The sequence below is a fragment of the Schistocerca piceifrons genome, chromosome 5, assembly GCF_021461385.2.
Source record: "Schistocerca piceifrons isolate TAMUIC-IGC-003096 chromosome 5, iqSchPice1.1, whole genome shotgun sequence".
NCBI lineage: Eukaryota > Metazoa > Arthropoda > Insecta > Orthoptera > Acrididae > Schistocerca > Schistocerca piceifrons.
Genome location: NC_060142.1, coordinates 526145611 through 526163369, shown reverse-complemented (window position 1 = coordinate 526163369; position 17759 = coordinate 526145611).

Sequence of the window (17759 nt, the reverse complement as noted above, 5' to 3'; positions counted from 1 at the left end):
AATGTACGTAGACAGTGTCGTAAGATCATGTAACTGTGGTAATGCATTTTACTGTTCGCTGCATAAATACATTTTGTTCTTGAAAGCAGTTTGAGTGACGCCGATCAGTATTTTTTATTTTTTTTTTTTTTTTTGTCTTTTGATAACACAGTAATATCACCTCCCTACGAATGATGTTCATATATTTATTTTACTTGATGCTGATCGCTTGATCGAAGGCAGTGATGCATAAATTTTTCCTCATTACCTCTAGAAACAGTTGTCGGCCACGATCTGCATAAAGTATATGAAGGTAGACGTACTAGAGGAAGTTGGGAATATGATCCATATAAGAAAGTTTGATGTTCTAAATGAATTATACACGGTCGAAATAGATTCATTAACAGCTTTATGTTTGTGCTATATATAGTACTAAGCACATCAACAGAGATTTATCTAAGAGGGAGTGTGCTTAAAACAGGGCCATTTCTTAATTTAACCAACAGATTATCATGACCGAAAACTTGTACACAAAACTTCTTGAGTCTCCAACAACTGACTCGTACCCAATTAGTTTTTTCAACATCTATGATCAGCTTACGTAATTCCTACGTAAATTTCACTAGTATATGGAGCTTTTTCTACTTATTTTTGACATCAGGCTTCTGAATGGTTTTACGCGGTCCGCCACGGTTTCCTCTTCATCTCAGAGTACCACTTGCCACTTGTCCTCAGTTATTTTTTGATGTATTCCAATCTCTGCCTTCGTCTACAGCTTTTGCCCTTTACAGCTCAATCTAGTACCATGGAAGTCATTCCCTGATGTCTTAACAGATGTCCTATCATCCTGTCCCTTCTCCTTGTCAGTGTTTTCCACATATTCCTTTCCTCTTCGACTCTGCGCAGAACCTCCTCATTCCTTACCTTATCAGTCCACCTAATTTTCAACATTTGTCTGTAGCACCACATCTTAAATGCTCAAATGCATCTCTTCTGTTCAGATTCTTCCACAGTCCATGTTTCAGGGCCATACAGTGCTGTGCCCCAAACGCACATTCTCAGAGATTTCTTCCTCAAATTACGTCCTTTTTTTATACTAGCAGACTTATCTTGGCCACGAATGCCCTTTTTTACAGTACTAGTCTGCCTTTGATGTCCTCCTTGCACCGTACGTCACTGGTTACTTTGCTGCCTACGTAGCAGATTTACTTAAATTCATCTACTTCATGACCATTAATACTGATGCAAGGTTTCTCGTTCTTCTCACTTCTGCTACTTCTCAATACTTGAGTCTTTCTTCGATTTACTCTCATTCGATGTTCTGTACTCTGTTCATTCCATTCAGCAGATCGTATCATTCTTCTACGCTTTCACTCAAGATGTCAGTGTTATCAGCGAATCGTATCATTAATATCCCTTGACCTTACATTTTAATTCCACTCGTGAATCTTTATTTTATTTCCATCATCGCTTTTTCGATGTACAGCCTGAACAGTAGGGGCAAAAGATAACATCCCTGTCTTACATCCATTTTAAATCGAGCACTTCGTTCTTGGTCGTCCACTCTTATTATTCTCTCCCTATAGCGTACCCCACTTTTTCTCAGAATTTCGAACATCTTGCGCCATTTTACATCGTCGAAAGCCTTTTCCAGATAGACCAATCCTACGAACGAGCCTTGATTTATCTTTAGTTTTGCTTCCATTATCAATCGCTAAGTTAGAATTGCCTCCCTGGTGCCAGTCTTCGGAATGGTATGGATGATATTTTTACGGAAGTCAGATGGCATGTCGCCAAACTCATACAGTCTAAACGCCAACTTGAATAGCCAGTTTGTTGCCACTTCCCCTAATAATGTTAGAATTTCTGATGGAATGTTACCTATCCCTTCTACCTTATTTGAATTTTAAGTCCTCCAAAGCTCTCTTCGGATTTTAATACTGGGTCCCCCGTCTATCCTAAATCGACCCCTGTCTCTTCTTCTATCACACCAGACAAATGTTCTACCCATCCGCTCTTTCCTCTGCATTTAACAGTGGAATTCCCGTTGCACTCTTAATGTTACCACCCTTGCTTTTAATTTCACCGAATGTTGTTTCGACTTTCCTATATGCTGAGTCAGCTCTTGCGACAAACATTTCCTTTTCGATTTCTTCACATTTTTCATGCAAGCATTTCGCCTTAGCTTTCCTACAGTTCCTATTCATTTCATTCGTCAGCTATTTTTTTCTGTATTCCTGAATATCCCTGAACATTTTTGTACTTCCTTTTTTCATATGTCATTTATACCTTTTTATAATACTAATCGTTTCACGATTGCTGACTTTTTAATTCAGTGATTTGGTGTTGGTACTACAACTAAATCCAGGATATTCACCGAACTAGTTACAAAATGTATATTTTTTTCATATTCCAAGAATATTGCGAATATTGCGTTGACAGTGAAAAATTTAATTCTAAAATTGAGAAAACGGGCAGAATGATTAAAACCTCACTTAAATATTGAAATATATAAAAAGTAAAAAAATCTAATAATTCCTTGTTAATGCCTCTCAATACTTAGAATGAACTTCAAAACACATTTAGTGAACTTTGGTGATATGTTTAACACTTCATTTGCTTACTAAACTTCAAATCTGATCTTGTTAATGGATTTACAGACTACATTGCTTTAATTGCTTCGGTTTTTTAATGTTGACTGGTGAAATGAAAGGTAATCTAACTACTTTTTTACTTTACGTCTCTTGTTGGGTATATTTTAATCCAGGGCCAACATTCGCTAAGATAATTGTGCGAAACTCGAGTAGCTACTTTCAAAGAGTTTTAAAGGCCTAGGACTGAACTAACGCAGTGCTCAGCACTTAAGTTGAAAAATTTTTCCGAACCTATGCCATCTGGTACTTTCCGTTGTCCTTGACGATATTAAATCTGCTGTTTATTATAATCTCAGATGATGATTTCTAGAAATGAGTGAGGATTTAGAACTAATGCAAAGTATATACTTCAGAGTCCAAGACGGAAGTGAGTGCTCAATCGGACCTCCCGCTACTCTTTGCAGTACAATTAGAGGTGACTGAAAAATTGCACGAAGAGTTCAGTTGAAGAAGTTAATGGACACTACACCCTCTCGTTAACGTGATTTAGACTTTGGCATACCACGGGAGTCTTCAAACACACACCGACTGAGGATCGCGTTTGAACTACTGCCGTAGGCTTCTCAACCCACTGCTGATGACGATGACAGTATAGCGGACATAATTTCTCTTAAATAACTTGGCTACATAACTACAACTTGCGCCAAACCGGATATAAGTAAAACTCGTACAAATAGAAATGCCAGTTGGATACGTAACAATCAGAAAAAAACATAGGAAATGATCCACTATCTTTTCGCCATCTCAGGCTTCGCTTAGCATGCACGACATAAAAGTGTGGTTTATGGGGAGCTGTATGACCATTGTAGCCCATTCTTTTTAACTCACTACGCACAGTCATTGTGCTAGCTTCGTAGGATGATGTCGCTTGAAAGGAATCTACTGGGGCACACTTTTATGTGGCACCCGAATATGATGAGAATATGAATGTAAACCAAACTGAAATTATGATACTATAAACTATGTATATCTCTGATAGGCTTTATAAAGCGGATCGCCGTCTATGCACAACCGCAGAGCCAACGATACTGTTCGTGTCTCAGATTGTAATGTTGTAGTAAGAGAGCGATGGGCGCACAGCTGTAGGTAGCTGTCTGTGAGCGAAAGACGATGGAGTAGGCAGTTTTTGTAGTGTGCTGTGTGAAGCCACCAACTGTTAGATCAGTGCAGGAATTTCAAGAACATGTAAGCAGAGGTCGTCTCACAAGCGGGGTAAAGATATTAAAAAATTACGATTTTTGTTTTTCCAGCGCGTAAGTACAGGTGAGTTGGCTGATAATTTGTAATTGTTAGGTAGCCCCAGAATATACGTAAACCTATTCGATAAAAAGAATAGTAGGATATTTCACTTTTGTAATGTTTCTATGATTTGTTAAGAGAGCTATAAGTAATTTGATGATTTGCATTTATGCTGGTTTAGAGAGGTTGGATATTACTTGCTGTATAAATCTCATTGTTTCTGGATCATTCAGTAAATATGATATATTATTCCAACCAATGTAACTTCAGTTGTACATGATTTTGAAAAGACAAATTTATCTTACAATATAGTTTTGCTAAAAAAGACTCAGTGTTAGTAATTCACCACAATCATTACCGCCTCCCTGTCCAGGTCGTACATTTTTCAAAGAAGTTGGATTTTTCTTAAATGTTTTCATTTATCAGCCAAAAGAATTTCATGTGCATTTCAAGGTATTATGGCCAGCATTGCACACTAATGAGCCTTTAGCTAGCATATTTTTATTTTTTATGAGAGACCAGAATAGTGTATCGCGTTCCATCGTTGCTGCTTTAGAAGTAAGACAGTTCAATTTATTTGTTTTGTGCATAGGGACCAAAGTTATCAGTTTCGAACAGGGCCAGAGAATTCAGTGCCTAAGGGACTGAATGTATTTTGTAGTGATGTATTTCCTAGTTGGTATTGAGAGTTCATTGCCCAATCAGTTCGTATAAAGTTTTGCGAACAATAACACAGAGTAAGCACACCACTAGCAGTTACAACACGCTACATGATAATTCAAGTTTTGTATCCACTCCGCAGTCACGCCATCATTCAATGTATCCCATACAAAGCAGAATAATATTACTAAATATTGCAAAGAATTAATTTGTAAAATGTTATACACTGAATTCAAGCGGTACTCGACGGTCTCCGTGCATCATTACGTGAGGTCTGTCTTTTCTTAGGATAGCATAGTATCCAAAAATACAACTAAGCAGTACAAAAAAGTGTGATTGTGTGGTACACAGGTCAATGGTACGGGGAACACAATACAATTAAACGTCTACCTCCAGTGTTCAATACCATTCAAAATCTAACTACTTTCCGTACTTCATTTCATTTGTGTGTTCCAAATATGCATACTCGTCCTGCCTATTAAAAAATGACAGCTCCAAACAGAACCATTTTCGCAACCGAGTTCTTGAAGTCATCACGCTGAGGTCATTTCTTCCAGGCATCGCTACCGTGGGCGAGTAGGTGTTTTAGAATAGCAGAGATTGGTCTACACAGTTTGCTACTGCACTACACTTTGGCGTGTATAATGTGCTTTGCTGTTGTATTATTTTTCCATGCACTGATACGCCAGAATATTGTGACCGGCTGCGTAATACATAGCAGATTCTGGATGCTGGGACTTTAACGTGAGTTCACTATCTTACTCCTCAGACCACTGTGGCAGGAGTTTGGCCTTTGAACCGGATAGCTATCATCCAGTAGATGGCTTCGTCACCGTGGATTACGTCGAGCATGAAGGGATGCAAGCGCTTAGCCATATGTTAACGCAGTACACGGCAGTTAGTTGGATTGGAGTTAAGGGACTAATCATAGGGGCCATCAGTCCCTCGGTCAGGAGGTAGTTCATCTGCAGTTCGTGACGTCCGCCAAAATTTAAATCAGGCTGTTGATCCATTGTGGACGTGGCACAAGAGCTGGTCAGATATTTAACAGGAAATTTGCCAAAGCGTCTTACAAATTGAGAAGATTTTTTTTTAATTTTATTTTCGATAAAATTTGGTAAATATAATATTGGCCCCAATCCACCTCTTAGAAATTATCGATATTTGCATACTGGGGTCATCTGTTTCTGGATGCCGCGGATTTTGAAGTGCTTCCTTCGAAGACTTGACTGTTGCAGTTACAGTGAAGTCTTCGAGGGAAGCACTTGAGAATTCACGACATCCAGAAAGAGGTGGCTCCAGTATGCCAATGTCGATAATTTTTGTGAGGTGCATACGGGGCCTGAGATGACATATTGAATTGGTGAAACTGGTAGCAAAGATAAAATAACCTCTAAATTTGCACTACTGTTTGATGAATTTCCATATTTAAAAAAATAAATCGGCTGGAATGGCTAAATGAAGATAACATCGATGCGAGGTCTGAGAAGAAGGTCACTTCTTTTCAAATGTATGTACGTGAATCGGGCAGGTACGTAGATCAGAACAGACTGAGGGGCAGTCCGACTACAGGCAAAGAAAATTACACAGCAACTAATGTAAAAATGCATTCTAACTGGGAAGAGATTCGTAATAATGAAACTGAGAAGGCTGAAAACTTAATAGACATCTAGGACAGACAATAACAAAACAAGATGGAATAAATCATCGCGTCTGTTGGTGGGTTAATCTGTTGTATGCAATAAGCAGGCGACATAGGATGGTTGTTTCCTTCTGCGGGGAACGGAAAGCCACCATCAGAACATTTTTCTATTTAGTAAACATGTATTATTCGTATTATTCCCCTCGCAAAGAAAATTGTGTTCTTTGAATACATCTACAAAACGGACAAGTTTCGTGTAATATTTTAAGTTTACCCTTTCGATTGTTCACAATGTAAATGTAGAAACTGACATATTGCAAATAATTTGTGTCTGTCCTGTGCAGTACTTTGGACCATGCTGTAACTGCGGGCGACTAACTTTAGTGCACTGTACTTTCGTTGCACGAAGAGAAACAGATCTACGAGGACTGGGAGCTCATTAGTGAGCACAGAGTACACGAGATAAGAGAGACAATTCTAAATAAGTATTGAACTACTATTACTTTCTGTAAAATTTATTGCCGGAGCAGGGGAAATGTTAGTGACGTTTACTTCGGAAATATACTATTTGCATGGATAAAGCAACAAAACCCTTTAGGAGATGGTACGGATATACTTCCGCGGTATGAGTTGTCAGAACAGGAAAGAGAGGCTTCATACAAGCTATCTGATCATTAATATACCAACAAACTCCCGTGTAATGTCGAACTGATCAGTAAACGCCACGAGAGATGAATCCACCACTACGAAAGGAGGCGGGGAGTCTTGTGTTGTTGGGAGAGAAGCAGTGACTCTTGAACGGGTTGGTCAGAAGAGTTAAGAGACTTCGAAGTTGGACTAGTTATTGGATGTCACCTTAGTAACAGACCCATCGAGGACATTTCTATCTTCCTAAAGTTTTCCATATCGACTGCTGGTGGTGGTGTGACTCGAGGTGGGACAGCATATAGGAAGGTGGCGGGACCTGTTCTTGAGTACTGCTCTAGTGTTTGATGCCTACCAGTTCGGACTGAAGGAAAGCAGCGAAGCAATTGAGAGGCGGGGTGCTAGATTTATTACCAGAGGTTCGAACAACAGGTAAGTGTTACGGAGATGCTTCGGGTATTCAAATGGGAATCGGTGGAGGCAAGGCGACGATCTTTTCAAGAAACACTGTTGAGAAAATTTGGGGACCCGGCATTTGAAGCTGACTGCCTAAAGAGTCTACTGCCGCCAACATACATTGCGCATAAGGACCACGAAGATACGGTACGAGAAATTAGGGCTCATAAGGAGGCATATAGAAGTCGTTTTCCGCTCGCTCTGTTTGTAAGTGGAACAGAAAAAGAATTGACTAGTAGTGGTACAGTGTACCTTCCGCCACGCGCCGTACTGTGGTTTGCGGGGTATGTTTGCAGATGTATTTGTGCTGAAATTTTTTTGCGTTCTGAAACACGAAGAATTGAAGCGAACAATTCAGAACGTTAACTGACAAATTTACATAAACAAATAAAAGTATGCTTCAGTAAATAGTGTACAGAGCGCCGTTTTTACACAAGCGCCTCAAGGAAGATGCCACACATTCTTGAAATTTAAATTTCAATTACACAATTGTTGTTATAAATAAATTTGTGGGAAAAATGTCACAGCCATATGTTTGTCTAGACACCCACTACTTCACATTGACAAATGCTGCACTGTGCGCTGTTTTAGCTATGTCGGCCGGCCGGAGTGGCTGAGCGGTTCTAAGCGCTACAGTCTGGAACTGCGCGACCGCTACGTTCGCAGGATCGAATCCTGCTTCGGGCATGGATGTGTGTGATGTCCTTAGGTTAAGATAGGTTTAAGTAGTTCTAAGTTCTTGGGGACTGATGACCACAGCAGTTAAGTCCCATAGTGCTCAGAGCCATTTGAACCATTTTTTTAGCTATGTCGAAAATTTCTTCCGCCTGCAGAAATGACACTTGCTTAGTGACCGTGTAACACACCCAAAATAGTCAAATGTTTACCGGGTAATCTCTGCTGTGAATTCACGCCGGCTTCAGTAGATAGCGATAGTCACCAGAAGATCAAAAACCCATGTGAATGTCCCACTTCTGCAGGAAAAGCGTATTACCTTACCCCCCTGAAACGTTGTAAGCAAATGGCCTGCCTCTTGTGAGTGGGGCGTTATTGGCTGATACACGTGAGAGATTGCGTACAAACGGAGATGCAAGTTTATATTTAAACACTTAAACCAGGAAATAATCGTACTCAGTAGGTAATACGAGTTCCCAGACGAATGTAAGAATTTAATTCTTTAGTGTTCCGCAAGTTAACTTCTCTCATTTAATTTTGAAAGTTTTTTTTTTTTTTTTTTACATTGAGTAAGTGTAGCTCGAAAAGAGTTACGGAAGAAATAAGAATTTAATTTGGAAGGTCGGTGAGAGGAAAACTATAAAGTCAGAAATTTCTGTGTGGGCTCGAAATTGGCGAGTTCTGGCGTCATCAAGCCACGAGCGCTCTTTGAAACGTAAATGCTTCTGGAGAAACGTGACTGAGGCAACGTCTTCGCAGCTGCGCCCGAGACTTGGCACAGACTCCGCAGAACTTATTACGACGACTCGCCGCTCCAATTACTTTTACTGCGGTGTCAACATCCCGTACATTCGCCACTTCCCTTTTAACATTCAGCACGTGGGAGCGCGCTGGTGGAACACAGCTGCCTCGAATGCGTGATGTATGGAATCGCTGACACCGCAAATCCCGACGACACAGCAGCTCAGCAAATGGCTGAACCCGTTGGCTATAAGCCTCTGTCCCAGTCTGTTTATTCCGTAACTTTCATGCGAGAGACTTTCGAACTAAGCTCGTTAATCCGAAAGTTCGTTTGAGACTAAAAGTAACCAAAAATCTAACTCCACTACATGATTTTTAACATACGTGAGTAGTACGAAATTCGAATACTGTCTCGTTCTTATCAAATATTACGCCAGTGCATGTCTCATTTCTGTGAAACTTTATGTCCGTATTTAATTAAATTTGCACTACTAATTTCTTTGTGTTTTTCCTGCGCCAGACGCCTCTAGACTTTCCATGTACTTCGGAAACAGCGTTGTAAGATTCCTGCGGTTTTTTAATGACGGTCTACCTACGAAACTAATTTCAGATATGTCCTGAACTAAGAAAAAATTTTCCATTAACTAGTATTTGTACCCACGAATCAAAGTAGTAACGTCACCCGACTGCAAAGAGTATGCAGAAAATTACCTAGGCATTGAACACTCACTTCTTTTGCGCAGCGATTTACGTTGGTCATAGCAAAAGGAAACTGAACTTAAACAAACATGAGAAGTACGACCAAAATTCTCAGCAATCATAAACTTGTGTAATGCAACGCTGCTCACAGCTCTGTGGGGTCCAGTAGGCTTGAGGACAACTCTCAGAATTTTGATTTATGTGTATGAAAATCGATCTCAGCCATGGGTTTTTATTTTATTATTTTGACATCAGTCTTACGACTGATTTGATGCGGAGCGCCACGATTTCCTCGCCTGTGCCAAACTTTTCACCTGAGAGCAGCACTTGCAACCTACGTACTCAATTATTTGCTGACTGAATTCCAGTCTCTATCTTCCCTTACAGTTTTTACCCTCTGCGGCTCCCTGTAGTACCATGAAACTTGTTCCCTGATATCTTAACAGATTTCATCCTGCCCTTCCTTCTTGTCACTTTTTCTATAGATTACTTCCCTCATCGATTTTACGCAGAACTTACTCATTCCTCATGAGTCCACCTAATTTTCAACGTTCTTCTCTAGCACTTCAACTCAAATGCTTCGATTCTCTTTGTTCCGATTTTCTCATGGTCTATGTTTCACTATCATACAATACTGTGCTCCAAACGTACATTCTCAGCAATCACTTCTTCAAATTAAGGCGTACATTTGACACTTGTAGACTTCTCTTAGCCAGGAATGCCCTTTTTGCCAGTGTTAGTTTGCCTTTTACGTTTTCCTTGCTCCAGCCGTCGTTCTTTATTTTGCTGGCTGCGTAATACAATTCTTTCACTTCTACTTCGTGATCAATTATGATGTTAAATTTCTCGCTGTCCTAATTTCTGCTGCTTCTCATTGCTTTCGTCTTTCTGTGATTTACTATCAGTCCATACTCTGTTTTTATTAGACTGTTCAGTCCTATAACTCTCCTTCACTTTCACTGACGAGAGTAATGCCATCATCTAATCTCCGATATCCTTTCACCTTGAATTTATATCCAACTCTTGAAATTTTCTTTGCTTTTCGATTAATAGATTGAACATTAGGGGCGACAGGCTACATCCCTGTCTTACTCCATTTTTAATCTCAGTACTTCGTTCTTGGTCTTCCAGTCTTATTGTTGCCCCTGGGTTCTAATACGTATTTTGTAATTTCCTTATTTCCCTACAGCTTGCCACTATTCTTCACATACTTTCGAACAACTTGCGCCATTTTGCATAAAATCGCAGATAAATCGCGTCAAACGAGCACATTTTCTATTGAGTAGAGCTCTGGAGCTCTGCGTGCAGTATGAACACCAACACTTACCTCCTCTGCTGAAAATCGGGCAAATAATGTGAAATATTAGATTACTGATTATTACTACTCTGACTGTGGTAAGATATCCCTAACGCATCTACCAATTCCTGAAGCCGGAGGCTACATAATTTGTCTCAACAAGAAAATGAGTGACCGAGTAAACTGATCATCATCATCATCATCATCATCATCATTTAAGACTGATTATGCCTTTCAGCGTTCAGTCTGGAGCAAAGCCCCCCTTATAAAATTCCTCCATGATCCCTTATTCAGTGCTAACATTGGTGCCTCTTCTGATGTTAAACCTATTACTTCAAAATCATTCTTAACCGAATCCAGGTACCTTCTCCTTGGTCTGCCCCGACTCCTCCTAGCCTCTACTGTTGAACCCATGAGTCTCTTGGGTAACCTTGCTTCTCCCATGCGTGTAACATGACCCCACCATCTAAGCCTGTTCGCCCTGACTGCTACATCTATAGAGTTCATTCCCAGTTTTTCTTTGATTTCCTCATTGTGGACACCCTCCTGCCATTGTTCCCATCTACTAGTACTTGCAATCATCCTAGCTACTTTCATATCCGTAACCTCAACCTTATTGATAAGGTAATCTGAATCCACCCAGCTTTCGCTCCCATACAACAAAGTTGGTCGAAAGATTGAACGGTGCATAGATAACTTAGTCTTGGTACTGACTTCCTTCTTGCAGAAGAGAGTAGATCGTAGCTGAGCGCTCACTCCATTAGCCTTGCTACACCTCGCTTCCAGTTCTTTCACTATGTTGCCATCCTGTGAGAATATGCATCCTAAGTACTTGAAACCGTCCACCTGTTCTAACTTTGTTCCTCCTATTTGGCACTCAATCCGTTTATATTTCTTTCCCACTGACATTACTTTCGTTTTGGAGATGCTAATCTTCATACCATAGTCCTTACATTTCTGATCTAGCTCTGAAATATTACTCTGCAACCTTTCAATCGAATCTGCCATCACAACTAAGTCATCCGCATATGCAAGACTGCTTATTTTATGTTCACATATCTTAATCTCACCCAGCCAGTCTATTGTTTTCAACATATGATCCATAAATAATATGAACAACAGTGGAGACAGGTTGCAGCCTTGTCTTACCCCTGAAACTACTCTGAACCATGAACTCAGTTTACCGTCAACTCTAACTGCTGCCTGACTATCCATGTAAAGACCTTTAATTGCTTGCAAAAGTTTGCTTCCTATTCCATAATCTCGTAGAACAGACAATAACTTCCTCCTAGGAACCCGGTCATATGCCTTTTCTAGATCTATAAAGCATAGATACAATTCCCTGTTCCACTCATAACACTTCTCCATTATTTGTCGTAAGCTAAAGATCTGGTCCTGACAACCTCTAAGAGGCCTAAACCCACACTGATTTTCATCCAATTGCTCCTCAACTAATACTCGCACTTTCCTTTCAACAATACCTGAGAAGATTTTACCCACAACGCTGATTAAAGAGATACCTCTGTAGTTGTTACAATCTTTTCTGTTTCCATGTTTAAAGATTGGTGTGATTACTGCTTTTGTCCAGTCTGATGGAACCTGTCCCGACTCCCAGGCCATTTCAATTATCCTGTGTAGCCATTTAAGACCTGACATTCCACTGTACTTGATGAGTTCCGACTTAATTTCATCCACCCCAGCTGCTTTATTGCACTGCAATCTATTGACCATTTTCTCCACTTCCTCAAACGTGATCCTATTTCCATCATCATTCCTATCCCATTCTACCTCGAAATCTGAAACATTACTGATCGTATTTTCACCTACATTGAGCAACTCTTCAAAATATTCCCTCCATCTGCCCAAGGCATCCACAGGATTCACCAGCAGTTTTCCTGACCTGTCCAAAATACTTGTCATTTCCTTCTTACCTCCCTTTCGAAGACTGCTAATTACACTCCAGAATGGTTTTCCAGCAGCTTGACCCAATGTCTCCAACCTGTTTCCGAAGTCTTCCCAAGATTTCTTCTTGGATGCTGCAATTATCTGTTTGGCTTTGTTTCTTTCTTCAACATAACTTTCTCTGTCTACCTGAGTTCTAGTATGTAGCCATTTTTTATACGCCTTCTTTTTCCTTTTACAGGCTGCCTTGACTGTGTCATTCCACCAAGCTGTTTGCTTCCTCCTACTTTTACACACTACTGTTCCAAGACATTCTTTAGCCACTTCTAGTACTGTGTCCCTGTACCTTGTCCATTCCTTTTCCAATGACTGTAATTGACTACATTCAACTAACTGGTACCTTTCTGAGATCGCTGTTATGTACTTGTGCCTGATTTCCTTATCCTGAAGTTTCTCCACTCTTATCCTCCTACATATGGACCTGACCTCCTGCACTTTCGGCCTCGCAATCCCAATTTCACTGCAGATTAAATAATGATCAGTGTCATCAAAGAATCCCCTGAATACACGTGTGTCCCTCACAGCCTTCCTGAATTCCTGATCTGTTATTATATAGTCAATGACAGATCTGGTTCCCCTGCCTTCCCAAGTATACCGGTGAATGTTCTTATGTTTAAAAAAGGAGTTTGTGATTACTAAGCCCATACTGGCACAGAAATCCAAGAGTTGCTGGCCGTTCCTGTTGGCCTCCATATCCTCTCCAAATTTACCCATAACCTTTTCATACCCTTCTGTTCGATTTCCAATCCTGGCGTTAAAATCACCCATGAGCAGAACACTGTCCTTGTCCTTTACTCTAACAACTACATCACTGAGTGCCTCATAAAAACTATCCATCTTATCTGATTTGAAAGAATATTTGTACGTAAAATCATATAACTGAATTTTAGAAAGTTGTTCTGTTACAATGGTACATGCCATATAATTGTCCATGAAACATGTGCCAAACTGAGTTCCATTACATAATAAAATCAAAGTATAATCCTTACAAGTCGCAAAGCATTGACTTAGGTCCATTCACAGGAGTATGAGAAAACTGTACCACGATTCAGATCAATTAATAGCAAACATATTGTGTATCGAACTTCAAAACATACTCTACTCATGAAGACAGAATATCCTCATGTGTGACGAGCTTAAACCCACGTAATTAATTTCGCGATGCGAAACCGTATTGCAAGTGCGCTCAGCTTGCACATCACCGTACACGGAAACAGCAACCACCGGCATCCGACTCCAAAACATGATCGATCCCCTGGGCTAGCCGAGTGCCTTCTTCAAAATTCCCCAGCATTCCCAATGCAGCTGACATGAGTGAGTTGGTTGGCCGGCATAACCCTAACTCAAAGAATTCTTTCCTTATAGCTCACAGAGTAATTCAAAGACAACTAAGTTGTTCGAGATCGACATTAAGTACAGAACTGCGTCTTCACAGTAAGCCTGCGGTAAATAGTATACGATGTAATTGCACTGTGCGAATAGAAAATTAAATTTTGAAAACTCCAATGTAACAGCTAATTTTCGTCATGCAGTCATATTTGAAAGAGAGCAGAATAATCTTTAATACTCCTGTTCCCTACCTATCAAGGAGGAGCAGTGATAAGGTACTAGCACCTGATCAGAAGTGTGGCTCTTTAAATACTCGTCTGGCGACTCCAGAGCTGCTTTCCCTGTTATTTCTCAAAATCACTGGAAGCGAATGCCAGGATGGTTGCTGGGCCGTGCGCGGCTCGTGTTCATGCCATTTATTGTTTGTCATCTTTTGCGGTACTGCCGCCTCGTTTTCTTATTCCATTTACTGGCGTCACTAACTTCTGCGTTACTTGCCCGCCAGTGGCAGAAGCAGCGCTTATCGATATGTGCACAGTCGTACCATCTCTGGAGCGACCAATGGTATTTTCGGGTCGTCATGTGTCTGGAAGTCAGTTGGAGACCGACAATGAGAGTGGTCGGGACGCAGCAGCAGTGCAATCGGGGACGGAGCCCCAGTGAGGTCTGCACAGCCAGTACCAGCGGGGACGACCGTTGTTTGGCCGTTCGGTCGGTCGCCTCATCGACGACGTGTATTTGGGTCGGTTCCTTCCTATGCAGAGATGTCGGTTGTGTTCCCTCTGCATGGATGGGTCCAAGCCAGTGTCTCCGGAATGTCGTTCGTCCGAAATAAGTCAGTTCTGTTGGAGACGGACCAGGAGCGCAGTCGGGCACGGAGCGGTGAGTCGGCAGAGTCAGTGCGAGTACGCGCCGGCACCGTGGTCGACGCAGACCGAAGGCCGATGGTCGGTCGATCGGCTGGTCCTCGCAAGGCGACATGTGGTCTCCTGAGCACTGACACCAGTATCAGTCGGGAAAGAGTTGGCAGCCAGCAACAGTCGTCTCCGATGGTGTTAGTATTCGCCGGGACCGCTGTCGGCGAAGGTGGGCTGCCGTTGGTCGTTTGCTCGGCCGGTCGTCTCAGTCCACGACGTTTTCGATCCTCAGGACGAACACCATTTTCCGAGTTGGGATGTGGCTGGACCTTGTTAGTTTTTTGGAACTGAGCAGCGACGCAGTCTCCACAGCGCGAAGCCAGACCGGGACTTTTGGCGGCGGGCAGGCACTGTTCCATCTGGAGGCGCTAGCTGCGCGAGCGACTTTTCGCTTTCTTCCGAAGCAGGATCCGCAAGCTGAGTAATTAGTTACCCGTTCGTAAGACTCGACTGTTACGATTTCTTCGTTATTTTTGGATTGCTGTTTTCTCAGCCCCTGACCTTTTTTTTTTTCCTAGAATGTGCAGCCTCCAGTAGTAACTTGTGTTTTCGGATTCTTTTAAACTCGTCTTGATGCCTTGATCTTGGTGAGGCCCAGTTGAAGTTATTGGTATGTGGGTTTATTCTTCATTGGCCGATATTTGCCATTATCTCGGCAGTTGGATCTGACCGTTGGAAATAGGTCAGATGGTTGGTAGGTCGTGTACCGTCCGTTGGTTGTGTTGCCTTCCGATTACGAGCTTGTCGGTCGGGCTGCCTGTTTCACCTAAGCGTGCGTTAGTGTTACTTCCCAGGCCGACCCTTGGAACCTTCTGAGAGCCGTTCCTACTGTTTTAAATAGTCATTTCCTTTTATTTTTAAGTACTGTGTGTGGCCTTCAGCCGAGTTTTAGCTTATTTAAGTATCAAGGCTGCTCTTTTAGGCCTTAAACCGTAAAATTGTTTTCTGCATGATGTGTGTGGCCTTCAGCTGAGTTTTAATCTCTCTTAAATTAGACATTCAAAATCTTTGTCTTGCCCTTAGGTCCTGAGATTGGCATTCTTTAGTATGAGGCCTTCAGCCGAGTCTTACACGAAATATTTTAAGATAAGGCCTTCAGCCTTTTCAAATTCTAAGCTCTTCTTCGTAGGCCTTAATTCGTAAAATTGTTTGTCGATATGCGGCACTCAGTCGAGTTTTCAGCTTGTTTAGAATTAACATTGAAAACCTTTCTTTTGGCTTTAAGCCGTAACACTGTTCGTGCTTAATGTGTGGCCTTCAGCAGAGCAGTATGAGAGCGATTTAAGCTAAGGCCTTCAGCCTATTTTGATTGAAGTAAGAAACTTTTTTAAAAAGAAGTGAACCTTCCAGAACAACTCCTGTACCTCAATTCCTTGCTCAGGCCTTGGGCCCTGGATATTCGTATGTGGCCTTAAGCCGATTTAAATCAAATCAAAGGAGCTCTTTCGTTAAAACATTGAGAGTTATTAATTCTTGCTTATGTTATTGTGTGTTTTAACTAATAAAATTTATATGTTGAGTGTAACTGAGAGCAACTTACTTTGGCCCCTTTCCACAAATATAAACTCACTGCTTTATTCTGCTAGTCCAGGGATTTCAGTTCCTTTGCAGGGGCATGGCTGATTTCTCCCCGCATCCTTCCTCAATCTGAGCTGGTGCCCTATTTATAATTACCTCAAAGACGATTGAACGTTAGTTTCTAATTTTTCTTCCTTCTTGTTCTCTTTCGTACAAATAATACCACACATCATCCTTCATTCAGAGGCCATCACGTTGTCCCAGAAATAAATTAAAACATTCCCACCCTCTGGTTCCCACCAGAGGATGGGAGGTGGCTCTTGGGTAGAACAGAATGCTCGAACTGCAAATATCCCCCAAAATAATCCTATTGGGGATTCCCTCTGGCCCGCTCGCAGCCCACTAGGATATTTGGCTGGAAAGAAATGCGACTCTCTAATGGAGGTACTTTCAAACAGATCGCTCTTTCTTTAAGGGGAGAAAAAAGGAACTATCTTCTACCACACTAGTCACTAGAAAATTCTCATTCATCTTCTACTGACCAAATGTTGCCATTTGATTCTTTTTTTCCATGTCTACCATCCTTAAGTGAGAGTTCATAAGAATATTAGGTACTTAAATTTGAGAACTGTACATTTCCTAATACTTTTAATCCAGAGCGTCAGGTGTTGCTGATGTTGCTTGTTAAAAACTTTTCACCATCGTAGCGACAGTAAGTCATTTCTACCGACGCATCAGGCGAGAGTGTTGTGTCTCGGGACACTAGTCAGACTTTCGGCTCTGTCCAGGCCTACAATAGAAGTTCAATATATTTTGTAATTCTGACGTAATGGGATTCAGTTTTTATGTGCTGCACTCTTTTTCTGAAATAACAAAACTTCGAATAGCAATTACATATTGAAAGCTGCACTGTAACAGCCAGTTTTCGTCATGAAGTCGTATTTCACAGACAGCAGAATTCTTTAATACTTCTGTTCCCTCCTAATCAAGGAGGCGCAGGGTACCAAATGGTCAAGTACCTAGCTCAAATGAGATTTAAAATCGTTTGAATCGTGAAAACATTGTCAATATTGTATTTAGTCGTCTAAGTGTTACATTATTTCTCTACTAAATACCACTAATTAGTAAGAAACCTAATTGAGGGGAAATATTATCAAAAATCAGTTACAAGTTACATATTTTATTGACAATGAAGCTATTGGAAACTAACTGAAATTCCCATTCTCCAGAGCTGCAAATCTCGCATGTTTCGTGATAAAAGACCTTCTGTTTCAAGGTTCATGATGGTGCACAGCCGATGAGGTAGAGCTTAACAGTTCACACGCTATGTAACAAGTTTTAAAAGT